This window comes from Apium graveolens, chromosome 6 (genome assembly GCF_009905375.1).
Source record: "Apium graveolens cultivar Ventura chromosome 6, ASM990537v1, whole genome shotgun sequence".
Classification (NCBI taxonomy): domain Eukaryota; kingdom Viridiplantae; phylum Streptophyta; class Magnoliopsida; order Apiales; family Apiaceae; genus Apium; species Apium graveolens.
The window spans coordinates 57548616-57573611 of record NC_133652.1 but is presented as its reverse complement, the minus strand read 5'-3'; the positions used below and the strand labels follow the sequence as shown (position 1 = coordinate 57573611).

At 34.4% G+C, this 24996-nt stretch overlaps 2 long non-coding RNA genes across 10 annotated transcripts; both read right to left on the bottom strand.

The window, feature by feature from the left end:
- Window positions 1–16318: 16318 nt before the first annotated feature.
- LOC141667655 (uncharacterized) lies at window positions 16319–19887 on the bottom strand. 9 transcript variants are annotated; one of them, XR_012552715.1, is made up of 10 exons: window positions 19704–19887; window positions 19318–19491; window positions 18234–18324; window positions 17905–18001; window positions 17726–17792; window positions 17439–17568; window positions 17261–17337; window positions 16853–17129; window positions 16645–16751; window positions 16319–16553 (listed from the first exon to the last, which is right to left on the bottom strand). It is a non-coding gene; the product is annotated as an uncharacterized LOC141667655 (long non-coding RNA). The 9 variants fall into 9 exon arrangements; XR_012552712.1 differs by having other exon boundaries at window positions 17439–17530; XR_012552713.1 differs by lacking the exons at window positions 17726–17792; window positions 17905–18001 and adding an exon at window positions 18931–19045 and having other exon boundaries at window positions 17439–17530.
- A 2700-nt stretch (window positions 19888–22587) lies between these two features.
- Window positions 22588–24699, bottom strand: LOC141667823 (uncharacterized). Its single transcript, XR_012552796.1, has 3 exons — window positions 24245–24699; window positions 24004–24087; window positions 22588–23253 (listed from the first exon to the last, which is right to left on the bottom strand). It is a non-coding gene; the product is annotated as an uncharacterized LOC141667823 (long non-coding RNA).
- Window positions 24700–24996: the final 297 nt, after the last annotated feature.

The following is a 24996-nucleotide window of genomic DNA, read 5'->3' as shown; positions in this document are numbered from 1 at the left end:
CCATTAAATTTTATTTCTAGATGCTTCTAGATCCATCTTATTTTTTTTACTTATTGTCCTTTTAGTAATACCGATATTTCTAGATACTTCTAGATCCATCGCTCGCTTCACTCATAATATATATATTTCTTTTTCTTCTCGCCTATTTGGAAAAGGATACAATAATTCCTCTAGTTTTTCGGTTTCTTTTCTTCCCTTGTCTTAGAAAATCCTAGGTTCCGCCTTTTTAGAATCATATATAATTTTATGTAATCACAATAAGAATGTATTCGAATAAAAGAATTGATGCGACGAAAATGCCGATTATTGGAATTTGGATGGCGACAACAAAGGGTTAAACAAGATGATGAATGGTCGTGGTGATTAGAAGGTATGAAATTTACGTCACACCGTTATTTGTCCATAACTTTATTCTATTTCGACTATCTTTTAGAAATAATTCAACTTAATGAATTCAGTATAAAATTAGAAGCATTTTGATTGAATGTTTTGCCCACTTTGCACAAAATCTAGCTAAGATTAAATAAAAAATTTAATGGCGTGGATAATAATTACTATAACAAATTAAAGTCATATGTATTTCAGAAGTGGCTTTGGTACTAAAATGAGAAATTAAATGAATATTTGTACTTACACAAAAACTCTTCGATTAAAATATGTGTTTTGATATTTAATTTCTTATTTCATCATGAAATATGATTTCTCTAATGTTAATATTCTCAACAAGCAAGAAATGAATATCATACCATCATGAAATATGCTTTCGATTAAACTATTATTATTGTTTGCATCTCTTAATATCAAATCTCTTTATAATTTGAATGTGCAGTTGATGTAGGATTTAGGAAAACTTAATGTATCATTTTTTGACTAACATTATAACTACGATTATTTTGTTAAGATATCCTGCTGTTTTTTCATAAAGTTTTTGTACTTTTAAAAATGCCTAGTAACAATTTTTCGGGTAAGCTCAGACTTATTCATGCCTAGTAAAAAAGATGTGCTTAGACGGAAGAGCTTTACAAAAAATTTGAAGATGTTCATCAGTTGGATGCAAATAAAGTACTTTCGAAATGAATAATTGAACTCATGATAAATGAGTCAGAACTTACCCCGAGAAATTATTGCTAGGCATCCATAGAAATACAAAAACTATATGAAAAAACAACATGATATTATGACAAAGGTCGTAGTTATAGTGTTGGTTAAAGAGGAATACATGAAGCTTTTCCTTAGTCCAACTTCATATTCAAATTATAAACTTATTTCAATATTATGAGATGCAAACAATGATAACAGTAATAATAGTGGTATACTGTCTTTCTGTGAGCACTTTGTCAAACATAACACATTAAGTAATTTTCAATTTAACGAAGGATCAGTTGGTTAAAGTGGGGATAATTATCCTCTTGGTTACAGAGTTTGTCGTTTAAGTGTGGTTTATCTTGGTTCACATGGTTTGCAAGCTATTGCGTGAGTCCATGGGGTTTATCCGGTGCGAACCCGAAGGGTAGCGACTACGGATTCACTATGATACAAAACATTAACGAAGGCTCTGTGATTAATTCTCTAAACCAACAGAACTTGTAGTTTTAGCAAGATTACAACTCTCCTCAAATTTCAAATCCAAGCACAAACACTTGATCCTTTTTGGTGCTTGAAAATACGCCATTAGATCAAATATGGGTGATTTTTTTTCACCAAGTGTGATTATTGAGATTTATGTTGATATGTCACCACAACTTCTTTAATTTTTGTGTTGTGCAGTATGGCTCTCAACTTATTTTTTTTAGATAATTGGCCATCTTGGTGCACCTCCATGTAAACTGCCATTGAGTGAGCATGTCTCGCATCAATGCGCTATTGGTGCATTTGGCTCTGTTGGAACTCCTTATTAGATGCTTGACAGCGCATTAACGCAGATGAGTCAATATTTTCATATACAACAAGATGAGTAAATCATTATATCTTAACAAATCTATACTATACTATAATAACCAGAATGGGGTATAATTTGGTTCAACAGTTATTCCCTAATTATATTATTACAAAAATAAATAAATAGTGTTATATATCCAATAAACTACTAGATTATTAAACTACTAAACATAGTCTATTTATCCTACTAAATTACGAATACAACTTACCTTATTATTAAAAAATAAATAAATAGTGTTATATATCTGCTAAACTACTAAATTATTAAACTACTAGAAATATTCTACTTATATTCTACTTATTCTACTAAATTATGACCACAGGTTATTTTATTATTTTTATTATAAATTTATAATTATTATATATTTATATAAATATTTAAAAAATATAATATAACAGGATAAATAACAATTTAAAATATTAAGGGGAACCCGTGCATCGCACGAGATTTATGCTAGTGTTGTTAAAACTCCAAATAATTAGCATTAGTAATTTGCTGATAGAATATGTGATAATGAGAAATATATATATTTTGGTAAATAATGATACTGTACCTTTAAAAAAGGTATTAAATGATTCAAGTAATTATATTGTGATTAAAAAAATGCATATCAACAATAATATTAATTAATCCTCATGTGCAATCTCGAAAATGATAAAAATAACTTATATGATAGGGAAAATAGTTCATATGTGACATTTTAGAATGTTATCAAATTTCTCAAATTTTCTCAAATTTATTTCTTACAAATCTTAATTCTTTTAGCTGTAAGCACTTTGTGAGAATTTCCTATAATTTTGTTTGTAGATATTTCATGATGCATATCGAAGAGATTGATGTTGAAATTTACATTTGTACCACTTGTTAGTGATTATTTAAATTTTAGATATATTCAAGAAAATATATAAAAGCATAATAAATGCCATGTCCAGGCATATACAATCAGTACTTGGATATGTTTTTTCCAGAATGAAAGAATCTTATCTTTTTTCAGCACTTACGCGCTATAAAGGGAAAACATAATTTATATGGGTGATTTGGTAAAGTCAAGAGTTACAAATGGCGTTATAAGAAAAAAATTGTATATTGCGAGGAAGAAAAAAATATTTAAAAGATAATTGACAAATTATAAAAGATGTCAAATATTGCCGAGATACTAAAACATATTATAAAGTAAAGATGAAAATATTATTGAAGAATGGTTAGTGAATTGTTGATAAGTTTTATACACAATAATGATCTTACTCACAATTCCTCAAAAATAATAAATTATATATCTCACAGTTAGCGTCACAGTATCAAAGAATTTAAGTTTTGAACTGCATCAAAATGATCACAAATCTTTAGAAATTAAAAATTCGTCAAAGTTGTTAGTGGCTTTGCGGAAGTGGATATTACCGCAAGACAATGTAATACCAGGAAGTATAAAAATATGTAAATATATCTACACACTCTGCATTTACCTCCTTAAGCTTTTGAGTGACAATTTTTTATATTTTTTTTGTTAAAAAGCTTCTCAAATGTTGTATGTAAAAGGTTGCTTGTATGCTTGATTCACAATATTTTTCTATTTAAATAATTATAAATAAATATTCTTCCGTTTACACATATTATCTTCTAGTAATTATAATAAAAAAACTAATGCAATTTAATCAATAATGTTTATTATTTCTTTGAAACCGAATGTTTATTATTTTTTTGAAACCGAATGTTTTTCTTCCGTTTACACATATTATCTTCTGATATGGTTTCCTCAGAACTTAATCAACAGAACTTCCATCAGAACTTGTCCTCATAATTTATGCAACTGACACTTAAACTGTTCATCTAAAACAACATTGATCACCACATTAATTTTCATCATTCATATGGAGTGTAAGTGTGTGCATTAAGCTAAATATCAGAAAAAGAGTAAAGTCTGATTCACTTCAGTACATCTTAGAAATAAGGCATAACTAAGAACTTTGCTCAAAATCTGTCATTAGTCTGAAGTCTACTATAGAATGAGTTCATGCATTAGTCTACCTCAACTATTTTGTGCTCATTTTATGCATCTTTTGAAATTCCTTTTTATAGTGGCTTCTCAGTGTAAGTGAGTCACGACTGCTTATCAGAATTTATGTTGTTATCACAGTATTTCTCCAGTAATCAGAGAATGTGAAAAGTCACCAAGAATTTTTTTTCTTTTCTAATGCATATTACTTAATACCAGCAATGCACTTGGGTCTTCCCTTCCACATACATTTTTCTCTAGATCTCAAAGGAGTACCTGATATTTATTTCTTTTCTTTTCTTTTTCTTTTGATAAGTGAGGCTTATCAACACTTAGTACATCAATAAGATTTACAAACATTAGAACTTAACAGATAAGAAGCACTATTCTAGTTTTTGACTTAGTAATAAGATACACAAAGTAAACATAACCAAGCTCAATTTCAGAATTTGCTTGTGTTAAAAGATTTCCACATAAACAATTACTTCAAACATGGGATCTTTAGTATATTAAAGACTAACAGGTCAGCATCTAGCACAGTTATCCTCATTGGATTGAATAGTCACAAAAACATTCATATCATTATCAGAGTTTAGAAATTCTCATCAGACAACAATCATCACTTAAGGAAATTTCAATTTACGCACAGATTATATAAAGATAGTAATATCTGTAAATACTGATCATAAAGTCTGATGTATCAGAACATAAACTAAATAGATTTATAGAAAGAACCTGAAACCATTCCAAGTTCATTTACCAATTTTGTAAAAGTAGCTTCACACAGTGGTTTTGTGAAGATATCTGCTAGTTGTTGATCTGTTGGAACAAAATGCAATTCCACTTTACCTTCCATCACATGTTCCCTTATGAGATGGTACCTTATGCTGATGTGCTTTGTCATTGAGTGTTGAACTGGATTACCTGTCATAGCAATAGCACTTTGATTATCATAGTAAATAGGGATTTTAGAAAATTCTAACCCATAATCCAGTAATTGATTCTTCATCCAAAGAATCTGTGCACAACAGCTTCCTGCAATAATGTATTCTGCCTCTGCAGTTGATGTGGAAATTGACTTTTGTTTCTTGCTAAACCAAGAAACTAATCTGCCTCCAATAAATTGGTAGCTTCTATTTGTGCTTTTCCTGTCAATTTTGCACCCTGCAAAATCTGCATCTGGGTAACCTATTAGCTTAAAGTCTGATTCCCTAGGATACCACAATCCCAGATCAGCTGTACCCTTAAGGTACTTGAAAATTCTTTTCACAGCTGTTAAGTGAGGTTCTCTTGGATCTGCTTGAAATCTTGCACAAAGACAGGTAGCATACATGATATCAGGTCTACTTGCAATTAGATAGAGTAGTGAGCCAATCATACTTCTGTAATCAGTAATATCTACTGATGTACCCATATCCTTATCCAATTTTGTTGCAGTGGCCATAGCAGTGGATGCACTTGAACATTCTTGCATTTCAAATTTCTTCAACAAATTTCTGGTGTACTTAGATTGACAAATAAAAGTTCCTTCTTCATTCTTCTTGACTTGAAGGCCCAGAAAATAGCTAAGTTCTCCCATCATACTCATTTGATATCTTGACTACATTAGCTTGGAAAACCTTTTACAAAGTCTGTCATTTGTAGAACCAAAAATGATATCATCAACATATATCTACATGAAAAGTAAGTCCTTTCCATGGTTGAGATATAATAAAGTTTTGTCAATAGTCCCTCTGTTAAATCCACTTTCTAGAAGAAACTGAGCTAATGTCGCATACCATGCTCTTGGAGTTTGCTTAAGGCCATAAAGTGCTTTATCAAGTCTGTAGACATGATTAGGAAATTTTGAATCTACAAAACCTGAAGGTTGTTCAACATATACTTTTTCTTCCAATTCTCTATTAAGAAATGCACTTTTTACATCCATTTGAAAGACTGTAAACTTTTTGTGAGCAGCAGAAGCCAAAAATATCCTTATGGCTTCTAATCTAGCAACTGGTGCAAATGTTTCATCATAATCAATTCCCTCCTATTGAGAATATCCTTTTGCAACCAGCCTTGCTTTATTCCTTGTAATTATGTCATCACTATCAGTTTTGTTTCTGTTAGTCCCTTAACAATATAGCAAGAATTATAGAAGGGGGGGTTGAATAAAATTCTTGAACCTTTTTCTTGAAATAAAAATGTTCAATTCGATTATGAATATATTTGTTTTGATTAGCACAATACGGAATGTAAACTTGAATGAATCAAAACATAAGTAATTAAAAATAAGAGTCTTTAAAAACTTTTTGGTGGATTTAAACAATTCCACCAGAGATATATATAATATATCGAGAGGACTCTGTGTGCAGAAATGCTCACAGCTGCTTACAAAATAGAACTGCTGAGAATACAGGAAATGCTAAAGATTGTGCTTACAAAGATTTCTCTGTTTGTATGTTTCTCAGCTCTCTCAGTTATTTTTCTATCTGCTACTCTCTTGGTTTATATATTACCAAGATTACAAAGTCAAAAGAACTGAACAAATATAAAATCTAACAATCTTGATCTTTGCTGCTTTTCGTCCTCTATTACCCAGTTAATGGGCTTCCACAATGTGTTTGTATCCAACTCGACGGTTGTGTGTCAGCTTTCACTGTTCAACTAATGTTTGAATCTTGATATGATCATCCGTCGACTTTCAGATCATCCGTCGATGACTTAATTGATCATCCATCGACTATTATGTTAATCATCCGTTGATAGTCATTTGATCATCCGTCGAAGCTTTGTTAATCATCCGTCGGTAGCTATTTTGGCACTTGACTTCATTTCACTTATACAGAATTACAAGACATTGCTTATGTACAGTTAATCAACCTATTCTGCATATCTAGTTAAAGTCAACATGACTTATATGCTACTACAGATTCTATACAAAGGTGCATACATCACTGTGTTACAAACTTATTATTACATAAGCTACTCACTCGATGGATAGTAAGTTAATCATCCGTCGGGACTATGAGTTATCCGTCGGGACTAAAACTCTTATCCGTCGAGTGCTACATAATTTCACTAAGTAAAATCTACTTAAACATTTTGTTTAAGTGATCATCAAGTACACAACATATTCACAACAATCTCCCCCAATTTATGTCTACTGGAATTGTAGCCATAAATTAAGAGACACTTGATGATTACAAAACATCCTAAACATATATCTTTAAAGATAAGTAGATAAAACTGAAAGTGCTTCAATTTAAACAAAATGTACAAGGTTTGGCTCACAGTCAGTTCAAGATGCTCCTCTAGCCTGAGCAGATTTTACTAGTTTCTTAAAGGTTGGGATCTTCTTCCAAGCTTTCTGTTGTTTTCTTCAATTTGATTCTGGAGCTGCTCGTGGAACTCTAATTCATCAGATTCTGAGAGATCTAACATTTCTTGCATCTCCAAGAGAGTCTCATTGCTAGAGATACTCAATTGGTCTTCTAATCTGAAGAATCTTCTCACACCCTTGTCATCCATGAATTCCATCAGCCAATAGGGCCTTAGATGCACTCTTCTCCCTGTGTATGGGATGATAAGAGTCTTGGGAAGTGCATCTTTGGCTCTAACACTCCTTAGTTCTTCAATCTTCTTCAATACTAATCTTCTTGCAGTTACATTGAACCCAAAGTTTTTCTTGAAGGATGAATAGATTTTGATCAACACAGCTTGGCTTTCTTGAAGTATCCTGTGAAGAGGCCACTGAATCTCCATTCCTCCTTTGTACTTGAACACCAACCTTTCAGGTAGGTTTCTGTATGCATCAATTGCCCTTACCTCATCCAGCTCCTCTAAATAAAGGTTTAGATCTGAGAATTCTTTGATGTCACACAAGTACAAGTAGTCTCCCCTGTTGACCTTGGGTTGAGCTTTGACTACTAACTTGGATTTGAGGGGTGACAGCTTCACTTTCTTGACTGCCCTTGATTTTGTCCTTCTTGGCTTAGTAAGGATTGTCAAGTTGAAATCAGGAATTGGTAATTTATCCCACTCTATTGGCTCATCCTTTGGCACAATAGGCTCTCCATGTATGTTCCTGTAGGGGTCCACCACCCTTATTTCTTCAAATACCACAGAGGGCTTTGATGCTTGAGTTTCAGCTTGAGTGGATTCCTTTGGAAATTGATCTTGCAATTCCTTGTCAACAACATCCAATTTCCTTTTTGTTCTTCTAGCCAGTTCTTTCTTTCTTGGGGATTTCTTCTATTCTTCAATCTTCTTCTTTGATTCAGTAGCTTGAGATGGTTGAGAGGGAATTTGTTGAGAAGTATTCACAGCCTGTAGCTTGGCCAAGATAGCAAACTGTTCTTTCTTTTGTTTAGACTTCTTTGCATCTAGAGCAGCTTGCCTCTTTTCCTGCTTTAATCTGGCTTTTTCTTCTTTCTTTGCATGAGCAAATTGTGGATGTCCAGCTACCACACAAATTTCCTTTCCATTTCTGAATATCTTTGTAATTCTCTTTCTTGAGGCTGAATCAGCTGGATCTTTGTAGAAGACAATAGATCTTGACAGAATCTTCTTTTCATCAGGCTTGGGTGTCTCATACACAGTATCCATAGGGTTCTTCAAAGATGACTTTGGATAGTTTGCCCTTGGTTTAAGAATTATCTCAGCCTTTGTAGTCTTGATGGAGGAAGATTGTCCTTTCTCCAGATAGTTCATGCTCATCTCATTCACACTGATTGGCTTGACATGAGAGTGATGGATGGCTGACTGAACTGGTTCCTTGACTAATTTAAACTTTTTATGTATGTCCTCATCAATCTTTTTCCAGTTGATCAGAGTCAACTTTCCTTTTCAGAATCTTTCAAATTTTCTGCTGCTGTATTGATAAGATCTATACCATCTACAACTGGTGGCTTGAAGATAGTAATTAAAGGTACAATTACTTTGCTGATTTGAACTAGAAATTTCTCCCACTCAGTTGGTCCTTTCTCCCCTTACTTGATTCTCTCTCCCCCTTTTTGTTATCATCAAGTGGAGGAGTTAGGCCTTGTGCTTTAGCCAGTTGCATAAGAAGATTTGTCTGAGTCTGTTGATTTTGAAGAAGTAGAGCCATTGAATTATCAATAACTTGAACTCTGTTCTCCAGCTTGGCTATCTTCTTGTTAGAATCTGATTATCTCCTTAATCTCAGTAATAGATCTTGCATGGTACCATATGGCATTACTGAATCCAGCTTCTCAGAGTTATAGGTCTTTAAATCAGCTATATCCCTTTTCAATTCATCCACACTGAGATTCTGTCTTAAGTGCTGGATCTTCATTAGATGTAGAGAGTCCAGGTGAGCTTGAAGAACAGCCTTGGTACCAGCATCTGAAGTTTCCTAAAGGGCTTGTTGAATAGCTATTACTTGTTTGACCAAAGACACCTCAAATTTTCCAGGTGTAGATTCCTTTGCCCATGCCCATTCAGGTAAACTTAAAGCAGAACTTGGGCCTTCAGCTCCCCCTAAGTTCATGCTTCCATCCAAAGAACCAGACTCATCATCATCAGAATTTACTCCAAATTCTTCAGATGGCTCTCCAGCTTGAGAAGGCATTCTGTTCACAGCAGCTTTATCTCTTTGAAGAGATTCTGTGGTGTGCACTAAATTCAAAGTCTGCTCTGCCTCCACATTGCCCTGAGCAGCCAACAATTGATAGGCTGAAACAGGGTGAGTAAAAGTGTCAACATCCAAGGAAATGTTATCAATTATAGCTTTGTAATGTTGCTGAAATTGTCTTTCCTTTTCAGCATCATCCACAATCATTGACTCACTAGCAATGGCTGGTTCCATCCTTATTTCTCCAGTACCTGCCTTTCTCTCATATTCTCTCTTTTGTTACATCATGGTCTCACCCTGGCTCCCCACCCTCAAAACCACACCTTCACCTACTAAGGTGGGACTCCACTCACTCACTTTTGCCAATCCTGAATGAATGGATTGCTGAGATTCACTCTTTTCCTCTCCTTTTGCCTGGGAGCAACCCAGCCTCTCACCCAATGCACTCTCCTCTCTCAGTCCTAAGAGTGATTGTATTACCACTAAGTCTTCTGCACTTGAAATTATTGAAGTTTGAAGTTGTGCAGAGACACTCGACGGATAAGTGACATCCGTCGGGTGAATGGTAAATCTATCCGACGGATAACTGCTGTTAAGCTTATCCGTCGGGATACAATCACTACTCGACGGATGAGAAATATTCTCGAGAGAATAGAAGTGAATGAGATGGGAAGAAAAACTATTGTAGACTCTGTGTTGATTGAAGTTATTTGAGGCATAGATGTCACAATAGAGTCTGAAAGAATTGGCAAGTGAGCCAACAAATCATCTAAAAGATGATGCTCACTTGCACTAGATTTTGGCTTCCCCAACAGAGTGAAAGAAGGGGAATCAGGAATTGAAGTGTTTATCATGTCCACTTCCAGTGAGTTAGTTGGTGAGTATAGTATTTCAGTGGCTTCTATAATGAGAGATTTTGGCTGTGACTCCACATTTATTGGAGCCACATCAAACTGAATTTGAGAAGGTGCAGGGACTGTGTCTTTAGCACCAGTTTGCACTAAGTGTGTGCCCTGTGCATCCCCAGTTGTTTTGGATTTCTTCTTTCTGGTGTAAGTTTGGGGTGAGCTTGTGTCCCTAACCCTTTTGGCCTGTGCTCTTGAATGAGAGCTTTGTTCAATAGCCACATCCTTTTGGGAGGATGCAGCTAGAAGTGAGCTTTTGTCCTTTTTAAGCACTGCAGTTTGTTGGGAAACTGCAGTGTGGCTAGGCTGGGATTCACTCAACTCTCCAACCTTATCCTTGGGGTTTCTTTGATGTTCACCCCTTCCCTCACCTATCTTACCCTCTTTCACACTCCCCTCTTTGGCTTTGGTAGATTTTTCAACTGGTATCTTTTGAGAGATACCAGAGGGGGTTTTCTTTGATTTGGATTTGGAAATTACAGTTGATTTGGCAACTTTGGTAGGCAACTGTTTGGTCATTGTCACAGTTGCCATAGCTATGCCTGAAGTCAAAGAAATAGAGGAGATTGGAGTAGTTGAGGATATGGATGAACTTACCTCACTAACCTGAGGTGTCAGCATTGCAGGGAAATAGAACATTGGCACATCCCTGTGATGGTTGGCTCTGTTCAAGTCTGCAATGACTCTTCTCTCTTGAACCCAACAAGCTAATTTGTTGTTTGGGTTTTCAAGCACAATCTCTTGACAAAGATGGTTAGCCAAAAGCATAAAAAATCTAGCATAGTAAACATTCTTTCCTCTTTTGGCTAAGTCACCTAGTTTAAAACCTAACTCATACACAACAAGGTCACTAAAATTGTAAAATTTGTCTGTAACTAGCATGTATAGCATGTTAAGCATGGAAATGTTCACAGAATCAAAATTACTGATTTTTCCAGAAAAGACTTTAGTTACAACATCACACAAATAACTCCATTCCTTCCTAAGACCTAGTCTTCTAATCTCACTTAGTTTAGTAGTAGGAAGTGCATAATGAATGGAATTGAGCATATTGACAATATCAGTGTCAGTGTGTGGTGCAGTTACATTATCATCAGGAATCTTGAAACATGCTTTTATTACATCACTATTGATACAGAATTCATTACCTTTGATGGTCAGAGTGATGGTTTTGTCAGTAGAGTTTTAGATTGTTGTTGTCCACATCTCCTCAACAACTTCACAATAAATTATGGGTGATTCCAGCATGGCAAAACTTAACTTGCAGTTCTTCACGAAGTCCATCATCTTGTGATAGTCCTCTGATTGCTGAATACCCTTATTAACCAAAGCAGTGAAGTTGTTCTTCTCATATATGAACCCAGTCTGTGACATGATCTTTACTACGGGTGCCATTGTTAGAGAAGAAAAGCTTGAAGAGAAAGAGGATTTTTGCTTGAGAGAGAATGAAATAACACAGTTGAATTTGAGAATGATAAAAGAAAATGATTAGAATGAAATAAGCTTTTATACTTTACTCAAAATCAACGGATAAAAATAATAAAGAGAAGTAAATTACCCAATAGAAATTGCCTAAATTAGCCGTTTTAAAATAAACTGTTAAAAATTCCACCCATTATCCGTCGTGTAATGCTTACAGACTGTAAGTATACTCGATGGATAATGTTCAGGGAATTAACGGTTAAGATTTAGACACTTCAACGGATGAGGATAAACTGATATCCGTCGAGTTTAAAAAGATTCCAGAAAAATAATTGATTTTTATTTACAATTTGTATATCGACGGATGACTCAACTCGATGGATAATGGTCATCCGTCGAGATGTAAATTTTGACTTAGCCAAAATTTCATCCAAGATTAAAAATCAGTTAAATTTCTGGCTACTTTTCAACTTGCAAGATAATTCAGATAAATTCAAGAGTAATTAAGCATACCTAACTCACTTACAACCCTAGAAAAGGTGGATTCATCCAGTGGTTTGGTAAAAATATCTGCAAGTTGTTTCTTACTTGGAACAAAATGTAACTCTACAGTAGCATTCATTACATGTTCCCTTATGAAATGGTACTTGATGTCTATGTGCTTTGTCCTTGAATGTTGCACTGGATTTTCAGTGATGGCAATTGCACTTGTGTTATCACAGAAAATGGGAATCCTTTCAACTTGCAAACCATAGTCTAGCAATTAATTTTTCATCCATAAAATCTGTGCACAGCAACTGCTAGTAGCAATATATTCAGCTTCAGCTGTGGAAGTAGAAACTGGATTTTGCTTTTTACTGAACTAGGACACAAGCTTGTCTCCTAAAAATTGACAGGTTCTTGTTGTGCTTTTTCTGTCAATTCTGCAACCTGCATAGTCTGCATCTGAATAACCAGTTAGATCAAAACCAGAATCTCTAGGATACCAAATGCCAAGTTTTGGTGTTCCCTTGAGATATCTGAAAATTCTCTTAATAGCTATTAAGTGAGACTCTCTAGGATCAGCCTGAAATCTAGCACACAAACATGTAGCAAACATTATATCTGGCCTACTAGCTGTTAAGTACAGAAGTGAGCTAACCATACCTCTATAACTTGAAATATCCACAGACTTTTCAGTAGTGTTTAGTTCAAGCTTAGTTGCAGTGGCCATTTGAGTTTTTGCAGATGTGCAATCCATTAGATCAAACTTCTTTAAAAGATCAAAAATATATTTAGTTTGACTAATGAATATTCCATCACTAACTTGCTTAACTTGTAAACCAAGAAAGTAAGTTAGTTCTCCCATCATACTCAGTTCATACTTACTTTGCATCAGTTTGGCAAACTTTTTACAAAGTTTCTCATCTGTAGAGCCAAAAATAATATCATCTACATAAATTTGTACAAGTATGCTAGAGCCATTAACATTTCTGAAAAATAAAGTTTTATCTACAGTACCTCTTGTGAAGTGATTTTCCAAAAGGAACTTCGATAAAGTGTCATACCAGGCTCTAGGTGCTTGCTTCAGTCCATAAAGTGCTTTCAGTAGATAATAGACATACTCTGGGAAATTTGGATCTTCAAAGCCAGGATGTTGACTTACGTACACTTCTTCCTCCAAATCTCCATTCAGAAAGGCACTTTTGACATCCATTTGATACACCTTGAAATTGGCATGGGCTGCATAGGCTAAGAAGATTCTGATGGCTTCAAGTCTTGCAACAGGAGCAAATGTTTCATCAAAATCTATCCCTTCTTACTGACAATATCCTTTAGCAACCAATCTTGCTTTGTTCCATACTACTATGTCATTTTCATCCATCTTGTTTCTGAATACCCATTTGGTGTCTATTGGATTCTTTCCTTTAGGCTTGGGTACCATCTTCCATACTTTATTCCTTTCAAATTGGTTTAGCTCCTCCTGTATAGCTAAAATCCAATCAGGATCTAAAAAGGCTTCTTCTACCTTCTTTGGTTCTTCCTTAGACAGGAAGCTGCTGTGTAGACATTCTTCTTGAGTTGCTCTCCTGGTTTGAACTCTGGAAGAAACATCACCAATAATCAGTTCAAAGGGGTGATCTTTTGTCCATTTCCTTGGTTGAGGTAGATTAGCCCTAGATGAAGAGACCTCAATGTTGTCTTGATGTGTGATTGAGTTTTGATTGCTAGAAACTCCCACTGAGTTTGTGGATCTTTGATTTGAGATATGGGTACTTTCTATAAGTGATCTGCCTTGACTTCCTGCTCCTTTTGATAACCCGACGGATGGTGAATTTTGAGTGCCGACGGATGAGACAGGTTGTCTCCCGACGGATAATACAGATTGCCTTCCGACGGATGAAGCATTATGTAACTCGACGGATGTTGAGTTTTGTGCTTCATTTGTGGTAGATTTGTCTGCATTATCCTTAGACACTGTTTCTTGATCACTCTCATCATCACTTTCATCACTGACCATCTCAACATTGTCGAATTTGAGGCTCTCATGGTAATCTCCATCTTTTAGTCATTCAATCTTTTTGTCATCAAACACAACATGTATAGATTCAACAACAATGTTTCTTAGATTGTAGACTCTATATGCTTTACCAACAACATATCCAACAAAAATTCCTTCATCTGCTTTAGCATCAAACTTCCCATTTTGATCAGTTTGATTTCTCAGAATATAGCATTTACATCCAAAGACATGAAGAAAGTTTAGAGTTGGCTTCTTGTTCTTGAACAATTGATAAGGTGTCATGCATCTTGCTTGATTAATTAGAGAGATGTTCTAAGTGTAGCATGCAGTGTTTACAGCTTCAGCCCAGAAATATGTTGGTAATTTTGATTCTTCAAGCATTGTCCTTGCAGCTTCAATAAGAGATCTATTCTTTCTTTCCACTACTCCATTCTGTTGTAAAGTCCTTGCTGCTGAGAACTCATGCAAGATCCCATTTTCCTCACAAAATGCTCTCATGACATAGTTCTTGAACTCAGTTCCATTGTCACTCCTGATTCTTCTAACTTTGAAATCAGGATGATTGTTAACTTGCCTTATGTGATTGATGATGATTTCACTAGCCTCATCTTTGGACTTTAGGAAATATGTCCAGGAGAACTTTGAGAAATCATCTACAATTACTAGGCAAAATCTTTTCTTTGAAATTGACAATACATTGACTGGTCCAAACAAATCCATGTGAAGCAGTTGCAGAGGCTCTTCAATTGCTAAATCAAGTTTCTTCCTGAATGATGCTTTAATCGGCTTCCCTTTTTGGCAGGCATCACACAGTCCATCCTTTGTAAACTCTACCAGAGGAATGCCTCTAACTAGCTCTTTCTTTACCAGCTCATTCATGGTCTTGAAGTTTAAATGGGATAACTTCTTGTGTTTAGCCAACTTTCATCTTGACTTGCTTTACTGAGAAGACAAGTTACAGATTCTGCTTTAGTTAAGTTGAAGTCAGCTAGGTACACATTTCCTCTTCTCACGCCAGTGAGAACCACTTTGTTGTTTTGATTATTAATCACAACACAGGTTTCTTTGTTGAAAGTTACTGAGTTGCCTTTGTCACAAAGCTGGCTGATACTCAACAGATTATGTTTGAGACCATCCACTAAGGCAACCTCTTCAATGATGACATTGTCCTTTGAAATCAAGCCATATCCCACAGTATAACCTTTGCTGTCATCTCCAAAAGTGATACTTGGGCCAGCTCTCTCTTCAAACTCTGTGAGCAGGGTATAATCACCAGTCATGTGTCTTGAACAACCACTATCCAAGTACCAAAGATTCCTTCTATTTCCCTGCACACATCAAAATCAAATCAAGTTGATTTTGATACCCAAGTTTCCTTGGGTCCTGCCTTGTTAGCTTTCTTCTTCTGTTTCTTAGGTCTTAACTCATTTGACTTAGAATTTCAGATTCTTCTTTAGTCATTTGGGTTGGGCCTTTGAAACCACCACTACACCATAAAATGCCTACTGTAACACCAAAAAAACGTTACATTAGGGGGTAAATATGTTGCTCTTGCCCCACTTTTAAGCTAAGGTAACATTTTCTTAAAGATAGGTTTTTTCATGTTGCCTTAGGAGTCTAAGGTAACATCTTTGGTGCCTAAGACAACATCGTGTTTTAACTTGTTTATATGTTGCCTTAGCTTGCTAATGCAACAGAATGAGAGATCAGCTGTAACTTGTTTTTTATGTTATCTTAGAGTTTTAAAATGTTTTTCAAAAATGGACCCCACGGTGGGACCCACTAGCTGACATGACAAGTATGGGCCCCACAGTGCTGAGTTGTCTTGATGACATAGCAAGTGGGCCCATAGAACCTAATGTAACACTTTGAGAAGCTGTTGTAACATTATAGCTAGCCTAATAAAACATTTTAAACATAATATGGTAACAGTTTAGGAGGCTATTGTAACAATTTTGCACAAAAAAATTGAAATGCTTATTCTGTAAACTGAAGAATCCCAATTATACAATTTCATAACTGCAAAATAATGCATCCAACCCAAAAATTAAATATCCAAACATACAACCAAATTAAACATCCAAACTAACTATAATCACTACTGGTATGTCTCTGAAAGATGACTCTTTTATTTTCTTTTTTATTTTCTTGAGCAGATCATAGCCTATCATTCCAGGCATACAGTAGTCTGTTATAATAAGATTCACTGCCATTTCCTGAAATCAAGAATACCAAGTTTTAACAATCCAGAAGTGCATATAACTGAGCCCTTTTGAAGTTGCAGCTTTAAACAAATGAAATGAGTACCTGTTGATTTATTGGAGATGTAAATGCTTTGTTGGGACTGATTTATTCATCATCTTCATGCAATTCAAGAGATTCTAAAGCTTTACTACCAGAATCAACTGCTATAACTGCCATAAAAAACAATCATAACCAAAAAATCTAAATTAATGATATAAATCTAATCTTTTCTATTTAACTTGGTAGTAATAACAATTCCAATATAAAGTACCTTGGAAAGATGCGTGTTACAAGAATTGAATACGCATATATAAAAGTTGCATTACAAGAGCTATCAAGCATTTGTCCTAAATGATTCCACCTCCTGTGTACTGAAAGTATCAATTCTATATGAAGTACTAGGTGACCATTCCATGAACTACAGAACACGGATGATTGGCCTACGCACATATGAAGCTAACATGAATCAAGGGAAATAAGTCGCAAAAGACCATACCTGACCATCTAGTTCGTCAATCAATCCCTAGTAACTCCATGGCCTAGTTCCCCTTGAAGAGCAGAAGTGCAATGTAAGTACTAAAACTTACTGAGATAACTATATTTAAAGGTACATGTATCACGTATGTGTGTGTCTTGAAGATGATAAAATTATGTTAAAAGTGTTTGATGCATTCTATACCCCAACAAGTCGGTTAAACAGTGCTGATTTACCGACATTTTGCCTTCCAACAATTGCAACCTTTGAAAGAAGATGATCTGGGATATGAGATAAATTGAAGGAGGTCAGGAAATACAGAAAGATCCCTTGATAACATCCAATTACAAATTAATAGTCATTTTAACATGTATATTCTTACCAAGCTTTTCATAAAGAACATGATATGGCTGCAAAAGGTCATGATTGACACATTTGACCAATCCAAAGTGAGCTCACTTCTCTTCCAAATCCCTGTTAGTCATCTAGGGATGTTACTAAAAACACCAAATCTAAAAGAGGGACATAGAGGACAGTTAAATCACAAACCTTGATGTGAATGACATAATTGTAAACAGATACGAGTTAGTTTTCGATCAATTACATTAATTAATGGAAAATTTAAATTGAAAGATCGAATCTGAATAACGAGTAATTTAAGGATTTAACCTCTCTAGCTGACGAAGAAGAAAAGGTGATCGTATGAGCCATGGCAGGGATAATGTAAACTGTGAAGCTGACAAGCAGAGATCCCACAGTTGAGTTGATGGGGCCAGAGAAGGGGAAAATAATTACAAGAAACCATATAGGAATAACCACTTTAGTTTGGTCCGTAAATATATTATTACCTACTGGGTCGGTACAACTTTCCCTTCAGTCATGAAAGCTTTGGTGGATGCATGTAGTTTTCTTTTAAGTAAATAATCATGAATGTAAACATCAAGCCTAAATAAAAACAAAACAGAATCTTAACTGTCAAGACCTCCCTAGCTTCCACTTTCCAAACTTACACTCAAAACAGATATAGAGAACAATCTCCAATATAAAAACAAATAAGCATATCACAGGAATAAAACAATCAAAGTCCGAAGAGAAATATTTCTATATAGAAGAATAAATATTCTGAAAAACTAATAAGTCTCCAAATAATTTTATGAGAACCACCAACACAACTTACATCTTATCAGCTTCCCAATTACTCTGTGCCATTTTCAGTTCAATTTCCCACCACAAAAAAGTCGATTACAGGGGCTTATTACAATCAAAACCTGCAAAAATACACATACAATCGAGTTATAAAACAAAATCAACCTGCAAAAAAAAGCATCTAGTGAAAACATGAATGAGTTGCAGAACAAAAGAAAAGGGGTCAGGGTCAGGTCCAGGAGCAGGACAAAAAGGAGTCATGGCCCTATGGATGACCTCCTAGGATTACTGTCATGCAATGAAAACCCACTTCACAGATGCAGCTGTATAGAGTCTAATGTTTAAGGAGAAAAAGGCATAGCAGTGAATTGCCACAACAGTGACACAAAGCAAAATTCTAATCGGGGCTTTGTTTAACATATCCATAGGACTTTCTCGTTCAAATAGCAAACAAAGAGTTACAATAAGGAAGAGGGATATATACATGCAGATTAACATAAATCTATGCAGAAACTTGAGGATGTTATATTGTTATAAATCCAGACTAATATAAATTCCAGTATAATAATGTATACATGATTAACAGTAAGTGTACCAAGAACCGGAAACCACACTCTGTTAACATTTGAACTTCTTCGACTCTAAAAAGGAAACAGCAAACCAGAAAATAAGTTATGACTTTCTCATATTCTAAGATGTTAAAAGATAAATGAGCATTAGATGAAAACCTCAGAATTAATAACCTTTCACTTAAAAGGCCTCTCTGGAATATATTCTTTATAGTGAAGCTGATATTTCTTCTTATTTCAGATTCCGTGGAGCTTACAAGGTGTAAAGAAAAATCTGATGTAACAAAATAATAAATTTTAAGAAGTTAAAACATACCGAGAAAAATACAACCCAAATTATATGTAAATAGTTAAATCCCTAATTGAAATTTATCGAAGAACCAAAGTCCTGATTGAAGAACCAAAGTCCATATTAAATCCAAAAAATTACAAAAACACGCAACCGCAAACATATACACACGCAAGCGCACAAGCAATAGCGCAGAGAGAGAGAGGGAGAGAGACAGAGAGGGGGAGAGATAGAGAGAAAGAGAGACAAGAACTCACTACAATCTTAATTTCAGGTTATTTGTGCTCACTCCTGATTTGTTTGCTCGAAGGGTTCACTCGGACTAGCTCGTGCTGCTCGTGTTTCATTCAATGTTGGAAGTGGTTCGTTCTGTGTTTGTCTTCCAATTGTTCAAGAATCTACTCTGCAATTTCTTCCATATCTTCGTGTACCTGTAATAAATTAAAGCAAATAAATCCAATTAAAGTAAATCGAAAACCCCTAATTTGAAGAACCAAATCGATTTTAAAAGCCTAGATTTGAGTAGTCAGATTAAACTATAAAACGAAAGTCTCAAAACCTATTTTGAAGAAAATTATGAGAGAGAAAAAGAAGATATCTAATAAAAGGGAACATAGATAGAAAAATATAGAACAATTTTTACCTACTCAATATCCCCTGGAGAGATTAATTAGCCCCAATTTAAGTAATAAAATAGAATGAATTCAACCTAAATAGAACACATGTATTTTGAAGAAGACCCAATTTGAAGAAACTAAAAGCGTATGAGAGAGAGAGAGCGGAGAGAGAGAGGGGGGAGAAAGAGAGAGTTGTACAGATGAGATTGAAACAACGAGACAGGTTAGTGAAAAAGATTAAAGGCGGTCCATGGCAAAAAACGAGCGGGTTTTTTGCCGCTCTAAAAGTTCATCTCTACCACAACTCATCATCAGTGGGTTGCATTTTATATTTACGTGTATTCGATTTATTTATTTTCAAAATTTTAAATTTAATCAATAAATATCTTAACTAATATTTAAAAGTACTAACTCACTTATCTAATAAGTTTTTATTTACTTTAAAATGTAGTTATTACTTTGATACATTTATGTTTTCACTCAAAATTAATATTTAATTTTGTTGAAGTAAAAAAAATATTACATAAATTTAATAAAATAAAATCTTTTTATACTATTAAAAAATAAATTGACTTATGTTGAAAACGCTTATTTTTAAGAAAAAATACAGTTTAGAAATTTCTGAATTCGAAATAATGTTTAATTTTTCTTTTTGCAAAAAAAAATATATTTGTTTATTAATAATCTAAGGCAACATTATTCATACATGTTGCAATGTTTAACACTTTTTATCTAAGGTAACACCAAGTTTGCAGCTAAGGTAACACCAAAACAACAATGTTGTAGTAGGCTAAAAGTAACATATCTAAGGTAACATAATTAAGCAACATCCATGATGAGGACGTTGCGATAGGCCATTTATGGTGTAGTGCACTAGATGCAACATAATTATCATGCATGTTATGGCTAACAGGAAATGGCATGCTTGGTGCAAACATGTTATTCCAGTAAGGCATGCTAAATGGCATTTGAGGCATATTGTATGCAGCATAATATGGATTAGGTGCAAATAGCATATTAGCATACTGTGCATTCATGCTCTGTGTAGGCATAGCATTAACAGGCATGTGAGGCATGGCATTCATGTTAGGAAAGTGAGGCTGAATAGACATGGGAGTAGGCATGACAGATTTGCAATTAACAGACAAATGATTTACACTACCACACTTGACATAGATTTTTTTAGGAGCATATTTATCAGGTGTGTAGTTATTACGTTTGTTAATCCCTACTTTACCATTCATATTGTTTTTCTTTTTAGTCTCTGTTTTTACCTCTATTTTCTCAAGTCTGTCACTTAACTGTTTGACAGTCATGTGACCAACATTAGCCTTTTTCCCTTTCTTAGCTTGACTTGACTCTCCTGAAACAAAGTTCTTGGAAACAGACCCATACTTATCATTTAGCTTGATTAATTTGGCTTTGCTAATGGGTTTGCTTACAGCCGACGGATGAGGATTTTTATCATTCGACGGATAACACTTTTTGTTATCCGACGGATAGTCCTCATCATCCGTCGAGTCTACATCTGTCAGCAACCCATCTACCAAAATAGGTTCTAGTTTCTCCTTATTCTTTTTCCAGGCTTCATCACAAAAGGACTCAATTCCTTGAACCTTGGTGATTTGAGCATGAACATCTCTGGATGTTTTCCATGCTTTAATCACCTCTTGTTCACGATCGAGCTGCTTCTTTAAAATTTCTTCCTTTTTCAAGGACTCAGTTAATTCCTCCTTGGCAATCCTACACTCAATTTTTAGTTTCTCAAACTCAACAAACTGAGACTCAAGCACATTATTCCTCTCACTCAAAAACAAGTTATTTTCTTTGATTTTAGCATTTTCTTTAGTGAGGGACTTAAGTGTAACACGCAAATGATACAATTATGTAGACATATCATTTATTGCATCATTACACTCAGCTTTAGATAAATGTGCAAGGTTTGTAGTGATTACCTGATTGCTTGAGGAACTTGTCTCTGTTTCATCAGACTTGGCCATTAGGGCTAGATTGACATAGCTGACATCCTCATCTTCATCCAAACATCAGCTGCCCAGTCATTTTATTGTGTAATAAAAGCCCTTTCCTTCTGTTTGAGTAGATCAAAGTATATTTTCTTATAATCCACAGACTCAAACCTTTTCTTACTAGAATCTGACTTTCTACACTCATTTGCAAAATGCTCTGCCAAGCCACATTTGAAACACTTGAATTTTGATTTATCCACCATGTTTCTATTTGGCTTGGCAGCTCCAAAGTTCTTCTTGAACTTGAACTTGGCAAATCTTCTTGAAAGGAATGCTAGGTACTCATCAATGTCCTCCATGTCATCTTGGCTCAATGAATCTTCATTTTCTGCAGCTAGCCCTTTATCCTTGCTTTCACAGGCCTTTGAAGTTTATTCCACAGCTTCCATCTTCACTTCCTTCTCCTTTTCCAGTTCAACAACTAGTGAAATGGATCCTCCTTTCTTCTTTCTTCTCTCCATTCTTTCATCCTGCTCTATCTCAAGCTCATAGGTCTTCAGAATGCCATACAGTCTCTCCAAAGTAAACTCCTTATAATCTTGTGAGTTTCTCAATGAGACTGTCATTGGTTTCCATTCCTTTGGAAGAGATCTGAGAAATTTCAGATTGGAGTCTTTAGTCTGATAGACTCTTCCATGCAATTTAAGAGCATTTAGTAGCTTTTGGAATCTACTAAAAATGTCAGTGAGTGACTCACTTTCTTCATTGTGAAAATGCTCATATTGCTGAATCATGAGCTGCATTTTATTTTCTCTTACTTGCTCAGTACCATCACAGATTATCTGTATTGTGTCCCAAACTTTCTTGGCAGTCTTGCAGTTGATGATGTTATCAAACATGTCTGCATCCACACCATTGAACAGAATGTTCACGGCACTACTACAGAATTTAACTTGCATAGCATTTATATTTAAGTTTGCATAGCACTTTTGAGTGCTATGTAAACCAGTGCTATGTAAGTTCAATTCACTTGCGTAGCACTTTTTGAGAAGCTATCTAAGTACATTACTTACATAGCATTTTTAAAAGTGCTATGCAAGTAAATGTTATACAAGTACATTCATACTTACATAGCATTCTACAAACGCTATACAAGTCTTTTAGTTTGAAAATAATAGCACTTACACAGCCCTTCTATAAACCCTATACAAGTTGTATATTTTATAAAAATCTAATATATTTATTAATCTGCCATCTTTCTAGCCAGTAATATTCAAAAAAAAATCATAAGTACTATGAAAGTAAGATGGAAATCTAAATAAAAAAAAATGTTGATTAGAAAAACAAATTACTTTAACATAACTGATATAGATTCAAGTATCAGCAACTTGGATAACTGTTAAATTGCAAGGTCACTACTTTACAAGTCAATTTTCCTCTCTTTTTTTTCTATACAATACATCAAATATAAACCAAAAGTATGACGACTACATACTACAATAAAACATAAAAGCTTGTCTGTTAAGTGCTTGAGATGATCCATAAAAGCTTCTAGTTGTCAAGTTCCTAATCACTTGCAGCAATTTCCGCATCTGAAGGTGCAAAATTACTGAGAAATCAAAATAAACTATAAAAGTTCACATCATGTATTAGGAGTTCAACAAGCCGTACAAAAATTCTGTTATAATATATTTAAAGTTTCAGGATCATAACTACCACATTTAATCATATAATTTTGTAATGTCAAGAGGAGTACGAAAATAAAGTCCATATATTGATTATCAATTTTGACGATGGTATGGATTATATAATTTTATAATGTTAGATAACACATAAAAGATTATTTCTTATCATATCGATAATAGAGACTGATTAGTGTAGTATGAAAACAGAGAGTACATATCTTTTTCTAAAATAATTTATTGGATTGCCATCTACGTATTAGAGTTTTTATATTCTTCCAAGATCTTACCGGAAAATCACAGCCTTGTGAGTTTCAACTTCTTAGAGACAGGCTCTCTCTTTTATTTTTCCATATATATATAGAGAGAGAGACTGATTAGTGTAGTATGAAACTTTAATATGTTTCCTCTGTAATCATATGAGTAAAGCTCCATGTTTAATGTAAGATGACAACTAAGTTCATATCTGGATTTAATATGGCCAACAAACGATACTTATACACAAAACCTATTAATGTTCTAACAAGTGCCAATTAGCATAAAACCCAGTAAGACGAATGTATAAATTTTTCATTCTATACTTAATAGTACATGCCATTAAAATAGAGAAAATAAAACTAATATAAGTTTGGTGGATGTAAATAAACAGGACATATCAACAAAAAGAATTGGCATACCAGATTATGTGTAGCAGTACAGGCACAAACAACATACAGATTGAGGCATGAAAACTCTATCATAATGGTTTCTGCAAATTTAACCTACATAAAAAAAGTCAATCCTTGCAGAAAGATCGTGTATAAATAAAAAGCTATATACATGCTAAAACGAATGCCAAACGTGATAATAGAGAGTCAAGTACTTGGGCATGAGAGTTAAATTTCAAAACAAAAAATGTTGTCGGTGAATTTAACAAACCTCTTTAACTCCCTGGTGTATCAGTTTCGGTTGATTGGTCCTCGTGCTCATCTTCATAGGTTTATTTTCCCTCTAAACATAAAATTTATGTCCCTCGATTAATATATATATAGGTTGATTTGAGATTTGTTTAATGTGGAGGCAGAAATGTCGATGAAAACTTCTGAATGACTCTCTCAATGAAGGCTCCAGATAACCCTAATATTGCTCCATACATCGAATGGCTCTCTCATCGATATCTCGCTCAGATTGCTCTCTCCAGATGTGGTATTTGGAAGGTTCCTATATTCAATGATTTTTAACCACATCCATTGTAGAGAGTGTCCGATGAATCATTTTTAGAGAGTGTCCTATAAATTTGGTAGATAGAGATACATATTTCTGCACTGGGGTGGAAGAGAAGAAGATATATCAAGCGTATATTGCTTAATATTTTTAATAATAAAAATACATCTTAGAAGACGTTTAGTTCCATAGCGCTTCTAAAAGCGTTGTTTAGGTGCCCAAAAATTAATAAAAAATAGTTAAAATACGCATACTAATATAACGTTTGTTGAAATGCTATGGAACCTCAAACTTATATTGAAAAAACGCTATATTAGTTATTTTCATTGTTTTTTTACTCTTTTAAGTTTTTTTTTAATAACTTGCATATCATTCTTTTTTAAAGTGCTATATAAGCATTATGCTTGCATATCACATACATAAAAATGATATGTAAGTAGCATCTCCTAAGTTTAAATTTGTAGTAG